At 48.0% G+C, this 19,984-nt stretch overlaps 1 long non-coding RNA gene across 1 annotated transcript; it reads left to right on the top strand.

Annotated features, from left to right (window-relative positions):
* The first annotated feature begins 8,384 nt into the window (after nucleotides 1-8,384).
* LOC145529239 (uncharacterized) lies at nucleotides 8,385-17,347 on the top strand. The gene is made up of 5 exons (XR_014071059.1): nucleotides 8,385-8,496; nucleotides 8,583-8,837; nucleotides 9,734-10,222; nucleotides 10,831-10,959; nucleotides 15,115-17,347. It is a non-coding gene; the product is annotated as an uncharacterized LOC145529239 (long non-coding RNA).
* The last annotated feature ends 2,637 nt before the right edge of the window (nucleotides 17,348-19,984 follow it).

A 19,984-nucleotide genomic window follows, 5' to 3' on the forward strand; every position in this document is an offset into this window, starting at 1 on the left:
TCCACTTGCTGTGCATCAGTTATTGTGGGGTGGACTTGGGTGGGGGATGGGGTATTTTTAAAAGCAAATCCAGATGATTTCAGTGCTGCCCATCCACTCATTTAGCCTTTGGGAACCAATTCACCAGCAGATTTAGTTTAATTAAATCAAATGGGGACTCAGAGGCAATATTCCCAAACCTAACACGGCATCAACTTTGATGCATGAGAACACCTCCCTCCTCTGACATTGGAAGCATCCGGGACCCTCCGCAGAGCTCAGAGACCCTAAGACACCGTGTCTTATTTCGCTCCAGGTCCTGCGTATCTCTGTCATTAAGAAGAACACAGACAGGGGCACAGAGTGCTTACGACTTGACCCTCAAAAGCTCTGTAAGAGGGAAGCCGTCTGCAGTGGAAATGCGAAGGGCTCTTTCCAGATTCTCGCCTTCCAGGGCATCATGACAGATCAAACACTGTTTCTAGGAAGGCCGTACACAGAGTGTGCTCACAGCTTTGAAGGGGACGAAAGCACACAGAGACATGTGGGCTGCACAGGGCTGGAAGAGAGATCTCATCCCTTCCAGACACGAGAACGTCCTGACATAACAGCCTGCAGTTACTCCACTCTGGATCATACTTGTTTTGGAGGCAAAATATTATTTGAGTGATCTCCTTTATCATACACAAGTCGTCATCAGGCTTCAGCTGCAAATTGTGAAGACATAACAGTAAGTCTCAGCTCCTTTCTTTGAAAATCATCAAGTCCTCAGGCTTCCATCTGCCACCTGTGGGTCTGCCTTACTCTCTGGGGGTCAGCAGACTTTCTTGGCAGAGGCCAGAGAGTAAATATTTTAGTCTTTGTGGGCCATACAGCCTTGAGACTACTCAGCTACACATTTGTAGCTTGGAAGCAGCCATAGGTAACACATATACAAATGGACAGGCTTTGTTTCAATAAAACTTTATTTAACAAGCCGGCGAGTCCTGCCAAGCCCTGCTCTTGAGTGGCAGTTCTCAGATTGTCATGTATAGATGTGAGAGTTGGACCATAAAGAAGGCTGAGTGCCAAAGTATTGATGCTTTTGATATGTGATGCTGGAGAAAATTCTTGAGAATTCCTGGACTGCAAGATCAAACCAGTCAATCCTAAAGGAAATCAACCCTGAATATTCATTGGAAGGACTGATGCCGAACCTGAACCTCCCATCATTTGGCCACCTGATGCGAAGAGCCAACTCACTGGAAAAGACACTGAGGCTTGGAAAGATTTAAGGCAAAAGTAGAATGGGGTGGCAGAGGATGGGATGGTTAGATAGCATCACCGACTCAGTGGACATGAATATGAGCAAACTTCATGAGATAATGGAGGACAGAGGAGCCTGGCATTCTGCAGTCCATGGGGTACTAAAGAGTCAGACACAACTCAGAGACTGAACAACAACAAAGCTCAGACTGTGGTACACAAGCCCTCATCCCCTGGAACAGTGGATTATGTTGGAAGGTTTTGCATATCCACAAGCCCCTTGCTCATGACAGAAGGCAGACTCTCCTAAGAAGGAATTTAGAATTTAAAAAATAAAAGTAATATAGGCAATTGATCTGCCTTGGTAGAGCTGTGAGGGAATCTCTCAGGATAAATAGAAAGGATATTAATTCTGTCAGTGCCAAGGTATGAGTGGAGAGTTGGAGTGATAGGGTGAGATCTTGAAGGCAAAGCCAAATTTAAGGTGGAGCCGGGGAGTCAAGCTCTTTCTGAGAAGTAACTGGAGATTCTCAGCCTTGAATGTTCAAAACAGAGGCACAGACTATGTTACAACATCTCTAAAGTCCCCAAGATAGAAGCCTGTACACAGAGACTTCTAGTTTATCTCACCGTGACAGATACAAACTTTAAATATTGCATTAGGAGAACAGAGACCTGAGCAGAGCTGCATAGAGCTCTGGAAGAGAATTCCAAATGAATAGTTTACAAATTGCCCCTGGTGACTTCCCTGGTGGTCCAGTGGTTAAGACTCCTTGCTTCCAATGCAGGGAACTCAGGTTGGATCCCTAGTCAGGGAACTAAGATCCCACAGGCTGCTTGATGTGGTCAAAAAATAAATTAAAAAAAAAACAAACCACGAACATTGTTTGGTCCTAAGATGTTTATAACTGACCCATTACTTCTTGATGGGAGCAAGATGGAGGTCAACAATGAGGGAGACAAAATATGTTACTACTGAGAAGAAAGTCCAGGGTTTCCCTGGTGGTCCAGTGGTAAAGAATCTGCTCCCTTGTCCAGGAAGATTCCACATGCCTTGGGGTGACTAAGCCCTCCCACCACAACTACTGAGCCTGGGCTCCACAACAAGAGAAGCCACTGCAATGAGAAGCCCATGTACCCCAACTCGAGAGTAGCCCCTGCTCTCTGCAACTAGAGAAAGCCTGCACGAAGACCCCGCTCAGTTAAAAATAAATGAATAAAATCTGAAGGGGGGGAAGAAAAAACAGAAGAAGAAAGATCCAGAAAGAAATAAGCATTTGGAGTCATCACCCCAAATTTGCTGAAAAGCATTCTCTTTGTTTTTCTTTTTTTTTTTTTAATTTTTAATTGGAGGATAATTGTTTCACAATGTTGTGTTGGCTTATGCCACACAACAAGAATCAGCAGTAAGTATACATATGTCCCCTCCCTGTTGAACCTCCCACCAACCCCCTCCCCACCCCACCCCACCCCACCCCACCCCACCCCACCCCACCCCACCCCACCCCTCCAGGCTGTCAGAAAGTGCCATGCTGAGCTCCCTGCGTTATACAGCCACTTCCCATTACCTATCTATTTCACATATGGTGATGTGTATGTTTCTGTGCTACCCTCTCAATTCCTCCCACCCTCTTCTTCCCCGCCCCCCAACTCCCGCTCTGTCCACAAGTCCATTCTCTACATCTGTGTCTCTATTCCTGCCCTTTAAATAGGTTCATCAGTACCATTTTTCTAGATCCCATATGTATATATATACATTAATATACGATATTTGCTTTTCCCTTTTGCCATGAAGCATTCTTAAGCGTTTAATAGTCTTGCACACACGTTTGTTGTTGTCACTGTTTTATTTCAGTCTCCGCATAAGGTAGGTTAGTCTCATGACTAACACACATGGCTTACTGTGGCCCAGGTCCTATTCTGGTATCTATGAGTATCTGCTTGTTGAAGCCTCACAAAATGCTCCTTGGGTGGAAGCTATAATTACCCCTGTCTTACCCATGAAGTGAAAAAGCTGGCTTAAAACTCAATATTCAAAAAACTAAGATCATGGCATCCGGTCCCATCACTTCATGACAAATGCATGGGGAAGCAATGGAAACAGTGAGAGATTTAATTTCCTAGGAAATCACTGCAGAGGGTGACTGCAGCCATGACATTAAAAGATGCCTGCTCCTTGGAAGAAAAGCTATGACCAACCTAGACAGCATAATAAAAAGCAGAGACATTACTTTGCCAACAAAGGTCTGTCTAGTCAAAGCTATGGTTTTTCCAGTAGTCATGTATGGATGTGAGAGTTGGACTATAAGAAAGCTGAGCGCCGAAGAATTGATGCCTTTGAACTGTGGTGTTGGAGAAGACTCTTGAGAGTCCCTTGGACTGCAAGGAGATCCAACCAGTCCATCCTAAAGGAGATCAGTCCTGAATATTCAGTGGAAGGACTAATGCTGAAGCTGAAACTCCAATACTTCGGCCACCTGATGCGAAGAACTGACTCATTGGAAAAGACCCTGATGCTGGGAAACATTGAAGGCAGGAGGAGAAGGGGACAACAGAGGATGAGATTGTTGGATGGTATCCCTGATTCAATGAACATGAGTTTGAGCAAGCTCTGGGAGTTGGTGAGGGACAGGGAAGCCTAGTGTGCTGCAGTCCAAGCTGTCGCAAAGAGTCGGACACGACTAAGGAACTAAACTGAACTGAAGTATACGTGAAGAAACAGACCAGAAGGTTTGAAACACTTGTCAGAAGTCACGCTGCAAGTAAACAGATGGGCTGGACTGCAGACCCAAGCAGGCCGGCCCTGCATCTGCATTCTTCACCACTGCACTGACCTTAACCACCACCTGATTCTGCTCCACAGAAATGGCTGATTTTCTTTTGATTTTCAATACAAAAAAATTTGTATTGAAAATTTTGTGCTCAGTATACATGTTCACTTGGAGAAGGAAATGGCAACCCACTCCAGTATTCTTGCCTGGAAAATCCCATGGACGGAGGAGCCTGGAGGGCTACAGTCCACGGAGTTGCGAAGAGTGGGACAAGACTGAGCGACTTCACTTTCACTTTTCACTTTCATGCATTGGAGAAGGAAATGGCAACCCACTCCAGTGTTCTTGCTTGGAGAATCCCAGGGACAGCGGAGCCTGGTGGGCTACCGTCTATGGGGTCGCACAGAGTCGGATACGACTGAAGCGACTTAGCAGCAGCAGCAGCAGCATACATGTTCATGATGTAGAAGGAAATGGCAACCCACTGACTGAGCATATATGTTCATGAGGGGCTTCCCTGGTGGCTCAGTGGTAAAGAATCTGCCTGCAATGCAGGAGATGCAGGAGATGTGAGTTAGATCTTTGGGTTGGGAAGATCCCCTGGAGAAGGGAATGGCTACCCACTCCAGTATTCTTGCCTGGAGAATCCCATGGACAGAGGAGCCTAGCAGGCTACAGTCCAAGGGGTTGCAAAGAGTCAGACACAACTCAGCAACTAAACAACAACAAATATGTTCATGAAATGAATGAATAAATAAGGTAGCGAACGATAGCTTCTTGGTGAGGGCATAGTTTCAGCGAGGCTGGAGCTGTGGAAGGCAGAAATGAACCACAGAAAGATCCAGGACCAGAAATCAGGCCCCTGAGTTCCTGGTTTCTGTTCATCACTTTGTTCTCTGGTTTGATTTCCTCCTTCATCCGTTTGAAGATCTCCTGCCCTTCCACATCACAGGGCTGTTGTGGGAAGCAAATGATATGATGTATGTGACACTGCTTTGAAAAAACTGTAGAATGCTATACAAATTATATATATAATTATATATACGTGTACAATTATATGTAATTATTGTTGGCAATCATATAATAATATAAGAGTAATTGCTACTCAGGACAGGTGGAGACTATACAGAGAAACGTTGCTACGTTTTCAAATCCTACCTCTGCCAGGGCCCTATCTTAGAACAACATGCTCCAGCAGCAAGGATGCCCAGAAGGGGAAGTGTGGAATGGGTCAACACAATCCATCCAGGCTGTTGGAGAAAGAATTCAAAATGTATATGCTGTTGTCTTTGTCCCTGTTTCCTCTATTACTACTGCTGCTCATAGTAATTCCTGGAGTTTTAGGCAGGATTCTAAATTCATCTGCGCTATAGAAGACAACTATATCTGTGAAGAGATTGACTTACTGCTTCTTTCATTCTCATTATGCTTGTTATCTTCAAACCTCCTAATATGTTAGAATGGAGACGGGACATGCAATCAACTCCCACAGCACTTGAGATTCCAGACGGAGAATGGCCCGGGGCTGGGGGGGGGCGGGAGATGGAGGGAAGGGAGGAGGAAGGGAGAGAGGGAGGAAGGGAGAGAGGGAGGGAGGGAGGGAAGAAAAAGGAGGAAGGGAAGAGGGAAGGGAGGGAGGAAGAAAGGAAGGTAGGAGAGGACTTTCTTGACATTTTAGTGAGTCGCTTTATCATTCACACAATATCTCCACGTCTGTTGTACCTGGGCCAGGTCGCAGGGTCTCGCACGTGACCCCCTTCCACACACTCCATCTCCACTCCCAGAACCACCTCCCACAGGTCTATGTTTCTAAGGAAGGATGGTAGACATTTGTCCAGGCCTCCCTGGTGGCTCAAACGGTAAAGAATCTGCCTGCAGTGTGGGAGACCTGGGTTTGATCCCTGGGTCGGGAAGATCCCCTGGAGAAGGGAATGGCAACTCACTCCAGTATCCTTGCCTGGAGAATCCCATGGACAGAGGAGCCTGGTGGGCTGCAGTCCATGGGGTCACAAAGAGTCAGACACGACTGAGCAAATAACACACACAAGACCTGTATTATTTCTACACGAGAAAGGGGCTTAATTTTTTCCCCTATTTTTCCTCTGACTAGTGTTGCTTGGATAAACCATCTTCAGACTGGATAAGCTGGGGTTTGGCAGGGGACAAGTGAGAGTAAAATAAAGATACGTTTCTGGTGACAGGGTGTGAATAAGATTGTCAGGGAGCAAGACACACAGGAGAAGCTTTCTTGGCCCCATGGACCAGGGCAATGTGTCTTGGGAGCCCAGGAAGAGCAGAGAGTGGGGTGGGTTGGGGGCTGCCACCCTTTGCTAGTCTCACGGGCTCCTAAAGGCTCCAAGGTACAAAGTCACCTTGGGCATTCTTGATGCTCTTCCTTTCACTCAGAGGCTGGACACACCATCTAATTTTCCTCCTGAGGGTGCCAGGTGGCTGCCGGAATACAATGGCATCCACTACAAGGGTGACACGAAGCTCCGGGAGTTGGTGATGGACAGGGAAGCCTGGTGCGCTGCAGTCCATGGGGTCGCAAAGAGTTGGACACGACTGAGCGACTGAACTGAACTGATGAAGGTGACCCAGAAAGTATCTACATATTAGACATACATCCACAAAACTGGCGCTGTTGCTTTCTTCTGAAATGTGATTTGGGAAAATGAAAGAAGGGAGAAAGGTTGATGACATTGATCCGTGGTCTGCATGTGGGAAAATGTGAGCTCTTTGCGCAGCAGGAAAGTACTTTATTTATTCCCTGCCTTTAGGGCAGGAGATCCTAGTTGGGTGTTTCTATTTTAGAGCAAATACTGCGAATAGGCAAAGGATGGCAGAGAAGCAGAAAGACTCCCCCGTGAATTAAGGGCACACACTGTCAGAAGTCACCAAACCTGTATTTCCAGAGCCATCTCTGCAGCTCTGGGTTTCCCAGATCGGGCCTGGGCCACAGCCCTGAAAGGTCTGGGCTTGGCTCGCACTCCTTTCAACCTGAGTGATACCCCTACGTCTCTCTCCCTGTTTTCTAATATCAGCGCTATTACCTGAGATCAACATTTATTTGTGTTGGAAAAGTTTCCTGCTGCTATCCAACCTGGCGGGGCTCCCAGGGGGCCAAGGAAGGGAAAAGTCGCTGATGTAATAACTTAGCGTGGGTTTTGTTGCCCGTGGCAACGGAGACTGGAGGAAGCTGGCGCATGGCCTGGCTGCCCGGCGTTACTGCACAGGGAGGCCAGGCGCAGGCCTCGGAGGACCAGCCTTGAAAAGAGCCTTGAATCTTGGGCTTTTCCCTAGGACAACACATCCCCTGCGGATGCCGGGCTGTCTCCTTACGCCTTGGTCTCTGTCTCTCTCTCAAAGGAGCAGCTATTTCTACTCTCTGTCTAACAAGATGTGTATTCTCTGCCCTGGCTTTCGGGTATTTCACAGCATTGCCTCTGCACGCTCCGCCGGCTGTGCCCCCAGCATCTCGCCCTCAGTCCTGTCCTGGGCTGCACCCCTTGCGTTCTCTCACCAGGGAAGTCCCTGCCCTTTCCCCTCTCCCTAGAGGCTGCTCAGTGATCTCCCTGCTGCCTGAGGAAGGTGAAAATGTTAGTTGCTCAGTCAAGTCCAACTCTTTGTGACCCCCTGGACTGTGTCCATGAGATTTCCCAGGCAAGAATACTGGAGTGGGTTGCCATTCCCTTCTGCAGGGGATCTTCCCAACCCAGGGATCAAACTAGGGTCTTCTGCATTTCAGGCAGATTCTTTACTGCTGAGCCACCAGGGAAGTCAGTTAAAAGAGGTACCTAGAATTGTCAGATTCCTAGAGACAGAAAGTAGAGCAGTGTTTCTCAGGGGCTCGGGGGTGGGGGGCAGATGAAAACAGAGCACTGTTTAATGGATATAGAGTTTCAGTTTTGCAAGATGGAAAGCGCTCTGGAGATGGATGGTGGGGATGGTTGCACAACTGTGAATATACTTAACGCCACTGAACTGGACACTTAAAAATGGTTAAGAGAGTACATTTTGAGTTATATATATTTTACCACAATTAAAAACAATTTTTAAAATCCTTGAGCCTATATGTATTAAAATGGTGGCCAAGGTTTGGCGTGGACTGGAGGATAGAAGTTTTCCCCTGGTATTTCCTTGGCTCAAATCCACTCATCTCTCTTCTCAAATAGCCCTCACTGATACCACAAAAGTGGTGCTCCCATGCACACACACACACACACACACACACACACACTGCCTGGCACACACCTTAGCTGGATTTACTCTCCATTCCCCATTACCACCATTTTTTATGCTGGGATCTATGCATGCATGCACGCTCAGTCATTTCAGTCGTGTCCAACTCTTTGTGACCTCATAGACTATAGCCCGCCAGGCTTCTCTGTCCATGGGATTCTCCAGGCAAGAGTACAGGAGTGGGTTGCCATGCTCTCCTCCAGGAGATCTTCCCAACCAAGGGATCGAACCTGCATCTCCTGCATCTTCTGCATCGCAGGTAGATTCTTTACCACTGAGACACTGGGGAAGCCCACTGGTATCTATACATTGGCTTATTTGTTTCTTTTCTGATTCCCCTGCCAGGACATCAGCTTCACCAGGACAGGGACTCTGTCCACTGTTCTCTCCCCCACGCCCAACATATCCTAGGCGCTGGTAGGAATTTTTGGAAAGAATGAAGACAAACAAATATACGACAGTTAGCCTGTATCACAGGCCAAGCCTCCACTTTGGAGCCCCATCTGGGCTTATCTTCCTGGCATTTTTCTCTCTCAAGAACCTTGAAGGGAGGTGATATGGAAGATGGGGTTTGAGGATTTGATACCAAATCACAGCTAAGTAACATCTCTTACCATCTTCCACGCTTCCAATTTGGCGTTACAGTTCAGAAACCAAGAGAATGACAGATGGTGAATTGGTAGGGCAGAGTCAATTTTAGAGAACATAAAACTTAGTTTTTAAAATAGAGTCATACAATTTTTGAGGTGGAGGGGACCACAGATTGGGCTGGGTTTGAAACAGGGAGACAATATCCAATTGCAAGTGGATGGCATGGCCTGCTGACCGCCAGCCCCTGACGGCCCAGGACTGGCTGGTGCTGCCTTCTTAGTCAAGCTTTACATATGACCAGACCACTAAGATGGGCTTCCCCGATGGCTCGGCAGGTAAAGAATCTGCCTGCCATGGCAGAAGACACAGAGTTCGATCTCTGGGTTGAAAAAATCCCCTGGAAGAGGAAATGGCAACCCACTCCAGTATTCTTGCCTGAAAAATCCCATGGACAAACGAGCTGGTGGGTTACAGCCCATGGGGTCGAAAAGAGTGGGACGCAACTAAGCACAGCATAAGCCACTAAGATGTGCTTTTTCTGAGAAGGAGACGGAGTTGCTGATGGCAGCAGATGACAGAGGAGAGGCCCAGGGACCCCTAGACAGGCCCACAGGATTAGCTTTCCTTTTCACCTTTCTCTTGAGCTCCCAGGCTTATGGTCCCCACACTGACTTTATGAACACAATGCTTAACATTGCTCACATACATCAGGCTGTTTTAAGAGCTCTCATCCACTCCTTCCTCCAAACTAGTCTAAACATTAAAAGGCTAACTTTGAGTAAGAATTCTATGAAAAACAGAAGATAAAATGGCAGTTTTGTTTGATTTTTTAAGGCAATGAAGCCAATTCTCACTAAATGCATTGTCCCTATGACACTATTACTTTGTCACCCATTGTGCCTTAGAATTCTCCCTCTGGAATCCCAGAGTCTCCAGCAGGGAGTAAAAGCTAAATGTTACTGGGATAGTGCTTCTCAAGCCATGGTTGCAACCATTTGGGGGAAACATGAAACAATTTACCAGACCATAATGAGTCAATCTTAAAGAATATTCATTGGAAGGACTGATGTTGAAGCTGAAGCTCCAATACTTTGGCCACCTGATGTGAAGAACCAACTCACTGAAAAATATCCTGATGCTGGGAAAGACTGAGGGCAGGAGGAGAAGGGGGCAACAGAGCATGGGATGGTTGGTTGGCATCACCGATTCAATAGACATGAGTTTGAGCAAGCTCCGGGAGATAGTGAAGGACAGGGAAGCCTGGCATGCTGGAGTCCATGGGGTCACAAAGAGTCAGACACGACTGAGTGACTGAACAACAGCAAATGAGAATCTGAACTTGAAACAGAGAAGAATTAAATGGAAAATGCCACAGTGCATTGCAAATCATGAAAGTAAGTTTGCTTCACAACACTTCTCACTCAGCTATATAAAAATACGTATGTGTCCACTGCACTGCAATCTGAGCTGTGTTTCTCTCTGAGTCTTGACCAAAAAATATTTGAAACCTATTCCCCTGATCCATTTTCGATATAGAAGTCAACCCTCCTAGATCTAGCCAATGCTCAATCATTCCTTAATTCCTGAATTTATTAAGTGTCCATGGTGTGGAAGGCTCAACGCGGGGTCCCGGGGGAACAAAGATGAATGGGGCAGTGTGTTAGGTACGGTCTGGCAGGAACCAGGTGGCACGCTTTAATTGGGTAATATGAGGAGAGCTTAATAAAGGAGCTATTTATCTGGTGTGGAAAGGGTATAGGGAAACCTAAAGAGATAGCGCAGAACCCGGGGCTGCAAACAGCAGAGCAAGGAGCCAGAGCGACAAATATCTCGGCCTCTTTCCTCTCTCCCCGTCATCTCCTGCTGGTGAGATCCCCAGGCCAGACTAGGCCCAGGGGCCCAGTGATACAGTCCAGATGGGCAAGCGGGGTGAAGAGGGTGATGAGTGAACATGGAGAGTAGACAGAAGATGACCAGTACAAACAAAATCCCTGCTCTCCAGGAATCTATGTCTGATGAGCCAGAAGGTTATACAACCCAGAAAACCATAGTGATACAACCCTTGCTGAGAGTGGTGTTCATGAGGACTTCTGAATGCACTTGGGAAGAAGCACTTGACTCTTCAAAGAAGGTGAGGGAGGGCCTGGAAGAGAGTAGACATGGTGGTCCATCTCTCCTGCATCCCTTCCTTTGGGAACTCCTCCTCCGGTTTGGTCCCTGCAGAGGGCTCTGGGCCCCAGACACTGTGCCCCGCCCCTCTCTGTTGCAGGAACCAATCAGAGTGAGTCCCCATCCCTAGAGCACAGGGATTGGCTCAGGGGAGGTCTAAAGCCCAGCCCCTCAGAGTTTCCCCAGGGTAGGGTCTTCTGCTAAGGAGGAAAACTGTCTCTTGCCTTTGAAATCAGCATGCTGGGTGGTTGTAAAGTTAAAACTATCTGCTGCCATCTTTCCCTTCTCCCCAATAAATGTAAATATTCAATTGGGGGAAATATTGAGTCAGAGCAGAGAATCTTCTTACTGGAAAATATTTTATATTATGGGTTACTTTATATTCAGGCATTTATTATATTCATGATACTTTTTCTTGTTGTTTGTGATCTAGAATTGAGTTTCTGTCCCAGCTCACTGTGGAGATGAAACAATATGTGCAAAAGTGGGAGATGAGAAAGTGCATGGCCTATTGGAAGACCTGCTGGGTCTGTGGCCTGGCCAGAGCTGAGGGTGCTTGTGACCTGGAGAGAATAGGATATGGCTAACAGTGGGCTTGAGTCAGGCACTGAATGTAGGCGTGTTTATTAAGGATTTTCAGCAGGCAGTGGCACAAACTGCTGTGCATTTTGGAAAGCTCGCCCTGAGAGTCAGGTGGAATATGGGCAGAGGTGAGCAGGCCCGGAGGATGGGGGCTGCTGCAGAGCCTCAGGAGACACAAGGGGCTCCAGAACTCAGCTGGGGACACTAGGGAACACAGAGCAATGCCAGGATCCAAGAGGGATTGAGGGAGGTGAAATAGTCTCCAATTAGTATCAAGGTTCCAGTTCGGATGAGTAGGGGAATGAAAGCATAAATGGAATCAGCATGTGGTTGTTTCCTACATTTCACAACTTTGAAGGTCTTTTCTCTCCCAGCCATCATTTCCTGAATCTATTCTGGGTTTATCCATCTTCTATAGAAGATATGGGGCCCAGAACAGAATTATGCCAGCTGTGGTTTGACCAGTGGACGGGAGGACCATCACACACTTAATGAATCCAGCCCACGGGTCCTTCAGATTTCCTTGGAAGTCATTTCATAGTGATGACTCGCATGGAATATATTATTGTGTAAAATCCCTGAGTTGTTTTTTTTTTTTAACAGAGGCTCTGGGTCATTTTTTTTTATGGGGAAGTGAGTAATTCTACAAATAAGTGATCCTTTGTAAGCCATCTAAAGTACAAGCCTATACTATTAAGCTTAGCGTGATTTCCCTACATCTGCAAACCATGCCTTTCTAATACTTCTAATTCAGTTTAATTCAACAACCAAGTATGGTATGAAGATTCTAGGGCAGATATTGTGGGAAATGCATGAAATGGACATATTCTTCCTCTTTTCAAATAACTTAGAACCCAATGATTGATATACACACATATGTATATATAATTTAAATAAGGCACCTATATAAACGTATGTGTGTGCTCAGTCGCTCAGCCATGTCAGACTGTTTGCATCCCCATGGTCTATAGCCCACTAAGCTCCTCTGTCCATGGAATTCTCCAGGCAAGAATACTGGAATGGGTTGCCATTTCCTATTAGGGGATTTTCCCCAACCAAGGATCAAACTTCCATCTCCTGCATTGGCAGGTGGATTCTTTACAACTGTGCCACCTGAAAAGTCTATATATGCCTAAGATAAGGCACCTAGATATAAAATGATTAAATAGCCAAATATCTTTGGACAAATGTCTACTTGTGAAATGTTAGTGTGGACTGTTGTGATTCTCTGATTTTTCCATGAAGTTCACCACAGCATCTTCACAGCTCAGCAAGTCTGAAAGGTTTCAGTATGTGAACTCCTCATTGCCTGGATAATTCAGATTAGTCACTAGCCTTTCACCTCTGTGACCTTTGTCCTAGAATATGTTCCCTGGGTCTATGGGTTTGTACCATCCTCTGCCTTCTCTTTTCTGGGATTGATCTTTTGTTTATTTTCAAAAATCTCACTAATTTCTACAGATCCACCTTCCAAGGGGTGGTCCTAGAAAGCAGGCTCCTTAAAATGCCCTCTGCAGGTTTTCTGTAAACTACCTTCAGCTCACTCTTCCTCCCTCACTTTCCCTCCCTTGCAAGAAACTCCCACGTCAGTTCTCATCATCTGAGATTCCTACTGAAACCACCACCATTAGCCTCTTTCCGTTTTTGGTGGATCACCACTTACTTGGTCCAACCAGCTGGGCTGTGAGTCATGCCACCAGGGTGTCCCCCACATCACAGGACATCCTCTTTCTGCAGATCCATGTGGGAGCCTGACACACAGATCTCAGGACTGTGCAACGTTTAGGAGATCCATTCATTCTACTGATAATTACTAAGCATCTACTATGTACCGAGTACTCTGGAGGGAGGGAGCCATGAGGAAAGAGATGGGTTACCAAAAGAAGACAGACCAGCAAGTACAGAGAAGAGGTGCAGGATTCTTGGGGAGCAGACAGCAACAGTCTCACCAGCCTTGGGGTCAGGGAAAGCTTCCTAGAGGGAGAGATGGTGAGCTAAGCCCGGAAAGAAAGAACACAAGAGCAGGAACATGGCTGACCCAAGAAAGAGAGAAGGTGGGCTGCTCTCTGCCATAGAATGTGAGCGGCTGTTGGGAGCAGAGGAAGATGTGAGGTGCCTGGCTTCTAAGGGCAGTAGGGAGCCACTGAAAAATTCTAACCAGAAGTGATGTGATCAGGCTGATCGTATTTTCTGCTTTCTTTGATAGCTTAGAAGCTCAGAACTGAATTTGCCGCCTACTGCTAGCAACTACAGAAGGCCATCCATGTGCCATTGGAGATTAATTTACCTTTTTCTCATCTTATTATCCTGTTGCCCCCATGTCTTTATTTATTAGCTTCTGTTATACTCTGTACAGGCTCCCCAGGTGATTCTAGTGGTAAAGAACCCGCCTGCCAATGCAGGAGACATAAGAGGCATGGGTTCCATCCCTGAATTGGGAAGCTCCCCCGGAGGAGAAAATGGCAACCCACTCCAGTCTTCTTGCCTGGAGAATCCCATGGACAGAGGAGCCTGGCAGGCTACAGTCCATAGGGTCGCAAAGAGTCGGACGTGACTGAAGTGACTTAGCACAGCACACACATACTGTATGCATCTCTGCGATTCCCATAAAAAATCAAGGAAAAAAAACCATGCTGAGGCAGTTATTCTCATAACACCCCTTGAGTAAGATGTCTATATCCCCATCTTATGGAGAATCTTGAAGAGACTGAGGAATTTGCCTATGGTCTTAGCATCATTTCATTCATTATTGGGACTTGTTCACTATCTCACTTGCCTGACAGATTTCTAACACAGCAGAGGCAGAGACAGTGTCTGATAAGGTCATGGGGGGTGGTGCCAACCTCCAGCACACACAGGGGCCCCAGCCTGAGGTGCCCCCCCTCCCAGCTGGGGATGCAGGATTCCCAGACCCCCAACCACTGCGCTCTCCCCAACTGCTTTGGCATCCTGCCTGCTGTGGAAAACCCCTCCCACCACATATAGATGTTTTCAAAGAAGACCCACCATTTAACTTTCAAGTGCATCAAGTAGCTTGTTGTTTAGTCTCTGAGTCGTGTCCAACTCTTTTGTGACCTCATGGACCATACATAGCCCACCAGGCTTCTCTGTCCATGGGGTTTCCCAGGCAAGAATACTGGAGGGGGTGGCCGTTTCCTCCTCCAATATCAAGTAACTACAACAGACAAATAGCTAGCTACCTTTAGAACTAGACTTTGGGAACTGAAAGAAACTTGAGCGACGATTATCATCTGAGTGACTCATTTTACAGTAACTTAGATTCAGAGAGAGTGGATGTCTCCCCAAGGTCACGCTGCTGGTTAACAGCAAGTCTGGGATCAACCGCGGCTCCCACGCACCTTAAAAATGCCCTGTATGGTATTTACAGTGTCACTTTGTTCTTTTTGCAATATAAAGAGTAAAGGTTTAATTTGGCTCGCTCATAAAACTAAATGGTTTGATATATTTAGAAGGTCCGATGAGAACTTGTTTTTTAAAGATTTTAAACCACAGCCCCGTGATTTGTTCTGACCAGTATCCTGACTCAGAGACGCAGAAACAGTGGTGAAGTAAGAAAACATCCTTACGTGCTCAGGGCCACACCGGCCTCAGCCTCACAGCACTCGCTCCCTGAGCCATCTCGTCCATTCATAAGGCTTCAACCACCTCTTAATACGCGAGGGGTCCAGGCGATCCGGAACACAGCAGCTACCACACTTTGGGTGTGTCTGTGCATTGCATGCATGCACGTGCGGCAGGCGTTGTTCTAAGCACAATATATAGGCTGTATCATCACATTCGTACCACTACCCAATCCAGTGGACAGAAGAGGCAGGCAAGGCCTGAGAGGGAAAGGACTCGCCCAAGGTCACAGATGGTAGCACCAGCGGCCCCCTCACCAGCTCTGCAGCTGGTCTCATTGATCAGGACAGGACCGTGTGAAGCTCAACTCTGGTCCAGGATCCTCCTCTCTCCTGAACTCCAAATTCCAGCCAACAGCTGCACCCAGGCTCCCCCATCAGGCACCCCAGAACTCACTCAAAACAGCTTCCCGCGGCCAAATATGCGGGTGACCTGGCAACAGCCCTCCCTTCTTCCCTCGGTTTCCTTCTCCCTCCTTCCCTCGGTTTTCTTCTCCCTCCATCTGCTACCTGCCCATGTTTTTCTAGATGTTTCTTGGATCCGCTCCCTCCTCCCAGAGTCTCCGCCACTACACGTGGCTGCAAGGTCCCAGGTGGACTCAGTGCCACAGCATCAATCCCAGCCCAGCCCTGCCTCTCCAGCCAGCCCTCCCCATGAACGTCACTCAGGATTTCCAAAGGCCCATCTGAGTACATCGGGTTGGGCCTCAGCCCTTGGTGGCTGAACGTGACCACGCTTCTCCCTGCCAATCAGCTGGCTGCCTCTGAGGCGAGCAGCCTGGCTCTGGCTGAACTACCTGGTTCCGGGCCAGGCAGTCTTGCCTCGCTTCTCTCTGCTCCTGCTTCCTTGGAATTCCCTCTTCTCTCCTCTCCCCCCTGCCCTTACAGTAGAGCTGGTCACTTCCTCCTTTGCTCCAAGGCAGCCCCTCTGGCTGATGCTCACTCAGTCCTTTTCTAGGTTCCAACCATTGACTTCCCTGTCTCTCCTCTCAGGCAGCAGGGCCTTGTATTTGGCACTCATGGATGCATGGAACCTGGAGAAGGTACACAGGTAGAGAAGGTCTCTTTAGATGCATGTGGATGGATGGATCAGGGGAAGGAATGAATGGCATAAAGTCTGCCAATCAGCATCGCATGTAAACCAGTTCACTCCTGCAGGGCCTCAGCCCAGCCCGCCCCCCATGGGCCCCACATGGGCTCCTTGTCACTGTGCTCACATCAGTGCTACCCACCACAGCCTCATCCACCCTGACACCCTCTTACCTCCCAGCAGGCCCCCCAGTGAGGCCCCCATCAGCCCTGGGCAAGTCCCTCCCCTTAGTGCTCCTCATCCCCATTCTAAGGGCCTCCCTTAACCAAACTGGGAGGAATGGTTGGAATCTACCCGCACAGTGACAGAGGCCCCATGGTCCTGGAGGGAGCATGGATGGTTTGCTCTTGCTGATGTGAGCACTCGGCAAATATTTGTGGACCAAAGGCATGAATTATAGGATGATAGCCATAAAAAGGGGCTATAAATATTCGTTACAAGGGAGATGCAATCAACTTGTAAAAGAAAATGCTTGTAAAGATAGAACAAAGCATCAGGGATGTTCAGACATTTCCAGAAGCCTAAGGTTTTTGCAGAAGGAGTGTGTGTTCCTTGGCCAGAGTCAGTTGGGTCCCTGTCTCTTCTAGGTGAGAAGAGCAAGTGAGGGGTCAGGAGTAAGGAGGGGTCCCCTGAGCCGGGTGGCCCCTAAGCCCCTGAGACACTCGGCTCTCCCAGCCCGCGTGTCCGTTCGCCAGTAACATGTTCACTTGTGGGTGGCCGAGGCAGTGTAGACCCTGTCTACCTGTCAGCGTTACTGCTTTCTGGTGAGAGGACCTCAAGAGGATGGTCATGATGCCACCTCCCTGCCAGAGATTCTCACCTTGGATGATGAGATTGGCAAATGCATCAGACTTTTCCTTTTCCTTCTTTCCCCCCATTCCTTTCCTTTCCTTCTCTCTCTCTCTCTTTTTTAAAGTTTTCCTCATTGAATTCACACTGTTAGGAGATGTTGTGTTCCCATTTTGTTGAGAAATGCTTTTTGAAATTAATGTGGTGGTCATTAAAACAAAAAACCAGAAAGAATCAATTCATTCCCTTTCAAAGACTGTAAAATCACAAACAAAAAACAAAACCAAAACCTTGCTCTGAGAAGGGATCACTAGGCACCAAGCAGATCCAAGGCATAAAAAAGGATTAAGAGGCCTGGGAGATGAAGCTAAGATTTGGGTCCTCTGGGTAAACGAAACAGTCTGTTTTATAATCCCAGAATTACCAAAGATGAAGCCCTTCCAAATCTTTTCTCATCACTCTTTTCCATTTATTCATTCATTCAATAGGCATTTATCTAACTTCTACAATGTACCAGGCAAACAGGGGGAAAAAGCAAAGCACCTGTTAAGAGCATCCATGACCCTAGCAGGTGAGAGGACCAGGGCTGGGCAGACACAAGGAATCAGGCTCTGAGAAAACACGGGTTCCAGGGCTTCCCTGGTGGCTCAGTGGTAAAGAATCCGCTTGCCAGTGTAGGACACATGGGTTCGATCCCTGGTCTGGGAAGATCCCACGGGTCTCGGAGCTTGTGCTCTAGAGCAGGAACTCTGAGCAGCACTCTAGAGCCCAGGAGCCGCAACTACTGAAAGCCATGCGCCCGAGAGCCCCTGCTCCCCAACCAGAGACACCCCTGCAATGAAAAGCCCCAGCACCGCAACTAGAAAGTAGCCCTCGCCACCACTAGAGAAAAGCCGGAGCAGCAATGAACACCCAGCGCAGCCAAAAACAAATAAATAATTCTGAAAAAGAGAAAACACAGCTTCCAGCTATTCATTGCTTTGAAATCCATGGCGGCTCCTCCTTAAGGCAGAGATTCCATCAGAGTCATTCAGAGCTCCCCGCCCAGCTTCACTCTTCTCACTCCATGACTCCCCATCCACTCTCTCAAAATCCTGCCCATGCCTCAATATTCCTGGCTCTGCGGTCCCTTCCAAGCTGGAGGTAATCACTCCTCCCCCAACCTCTTTCCTGGATTTTAGCACTGTCACTTTTTATTTGCGTTATTTATGAGTCCACCTCGCCTCCAGGATCCTGGCCCTCAGCCCATGATGTCTGGCGGCTGGTGGTGCCGTGGAGCTGGTCCCGGAGCCCAGGGGTCCACTCCCGAGCTCCCGTTCTTAGCTGAGTGAGGGATGCAACTTACTCCCCGCTCCACTGGCCAACGTGCACCAGCCAGGCCTCTGAGGGCCAAGGCTGTGACATGTGCTACCCCGAGAACATCGCTCTCTCACATTTCCTCCCAATTTCCCCACCAATCAAAAGGTGATTTCCAAGGAGCACTGGCTTTTCCAGCTGGAGGGCGGCCTTAGAACACAGCTTGCTTTCTGGCCAGCTGTCTGACACATCCTTTCCACTAGTCCACCTCATCCTTTAAGACTCAATCAAGCTGCTCCTTCTGCAAGTTTTTCGTGATACTCATCAACCACCCACTTCAACAACCCAGGCACACATGACTCCTCCTTCTGTCCCTCTGTATCCTCTGCACTTTATTCCAATAGCCGTCGGCGTCCCCTCCCTGGCGAGAAGTTCCTTAAAGGCAGATACCATGTCGTATTCATATCTGTGGCCCCAGCATCTAAAAGGCAATACCTATTTGTTGAATGAAAAAGTGCACGAATGAATGAACGCCCCTCCTCTCTTCCTCTTTCACCAAGTTTTCCCTTTCCTTTGCGATTACATTTGGGTCCAGGGCTGTTTCGGCCACTAACTCTGTGATCACGGAGAAGTGACTTCATGTCCCTGGGACTCAGTGTCCGCTCCGGAAGCGGAAAGGGGTGGGGTAGAGCCAGAGGCTATGTAGGAAGCCCCCTCCCCTCGATCCTGTGTAAGGTAATTGTGTTGTGTTGACTCTTTAGGTGTCAGCACTGCTGGGTTAGAAGAACCTCCCAAGACCATGCTCTCTGCCCTGAGATTCCTTCCCAGGAACCCTGGTATCTAGTTGGTCATCTTGTCCTCTCAATTCTATAGCTTTCAAGTCTTCAAATCCCCTACACCTGCCCCCAAAGGGCTTCCCTGGTAGCTCAGATGGTACAGAATCTGTCTGCAATGTGGGCAACCCAGGTTTGATCCCTTGGTCGTGAAGATCCCTTGGAGAAGGGAATGGCAACCCACTTCAGTATTCTGGCCTGGAGAATTCCATGGAAGAGGAGCCTGGCGGGCTACAGTCCAGGGGCTTACAAAGAGTCAGACACGACTGAGTGATAAATACTTTCACCCACCCCTCTCCCACCTTTCCCTTAAACCACAGCTTGAATCCCTTTTCCATTTTCTCCCACGTGGACTCTAAGTCACTGCCCCCAGGACCTCCTGTCTCGTTCGAGTCTATCTTCTGCAAAGCCCCAAACCACCAGTCCCAGAGCCTGGGCCCCAGGCTACCTGATCTGGGGACAGAGGCTTCTGCAGAAGCCTGCAAGGTCTAGATTTGCTGTTGAAACCCAAAGTCCTCAATATCAACAGCTTCCTTCCACAAGGCTGTGTGATTCTACCTTCCGTGTTTTTCTCAAACTCCCAGCATCTGCCCTTTGAACTTTCTGTTCAAACACCCTCTTTCTAAGCCACAGGGGACAAATTTGGCTAGTAGGAGGGACATTCAGCTTCTCAACACCTGCAAATCCATCTGTATTTGCCTCCACCTTCACTCTTTCCTGCCCTTTCTCTGAGAAGACCTGATTCCTCCACCTGTA

Source organism: Giraffa tippelskirchi, chromosome 12 (genome assembly GCF_054371585.1).
Source record: "Giraffa tippelskirchi isolate mGirTip1 chromosome 12, T2T-mGirTip1v1.2.pri, whole genome shotgun sequence".
NCBI classification, from domain to species: Eukaryota; Metazoa; Chordata; class Mammalia; order Artiodactyla; family Giraffidae; genus Giraffa; species Giraffa tippelskirchi.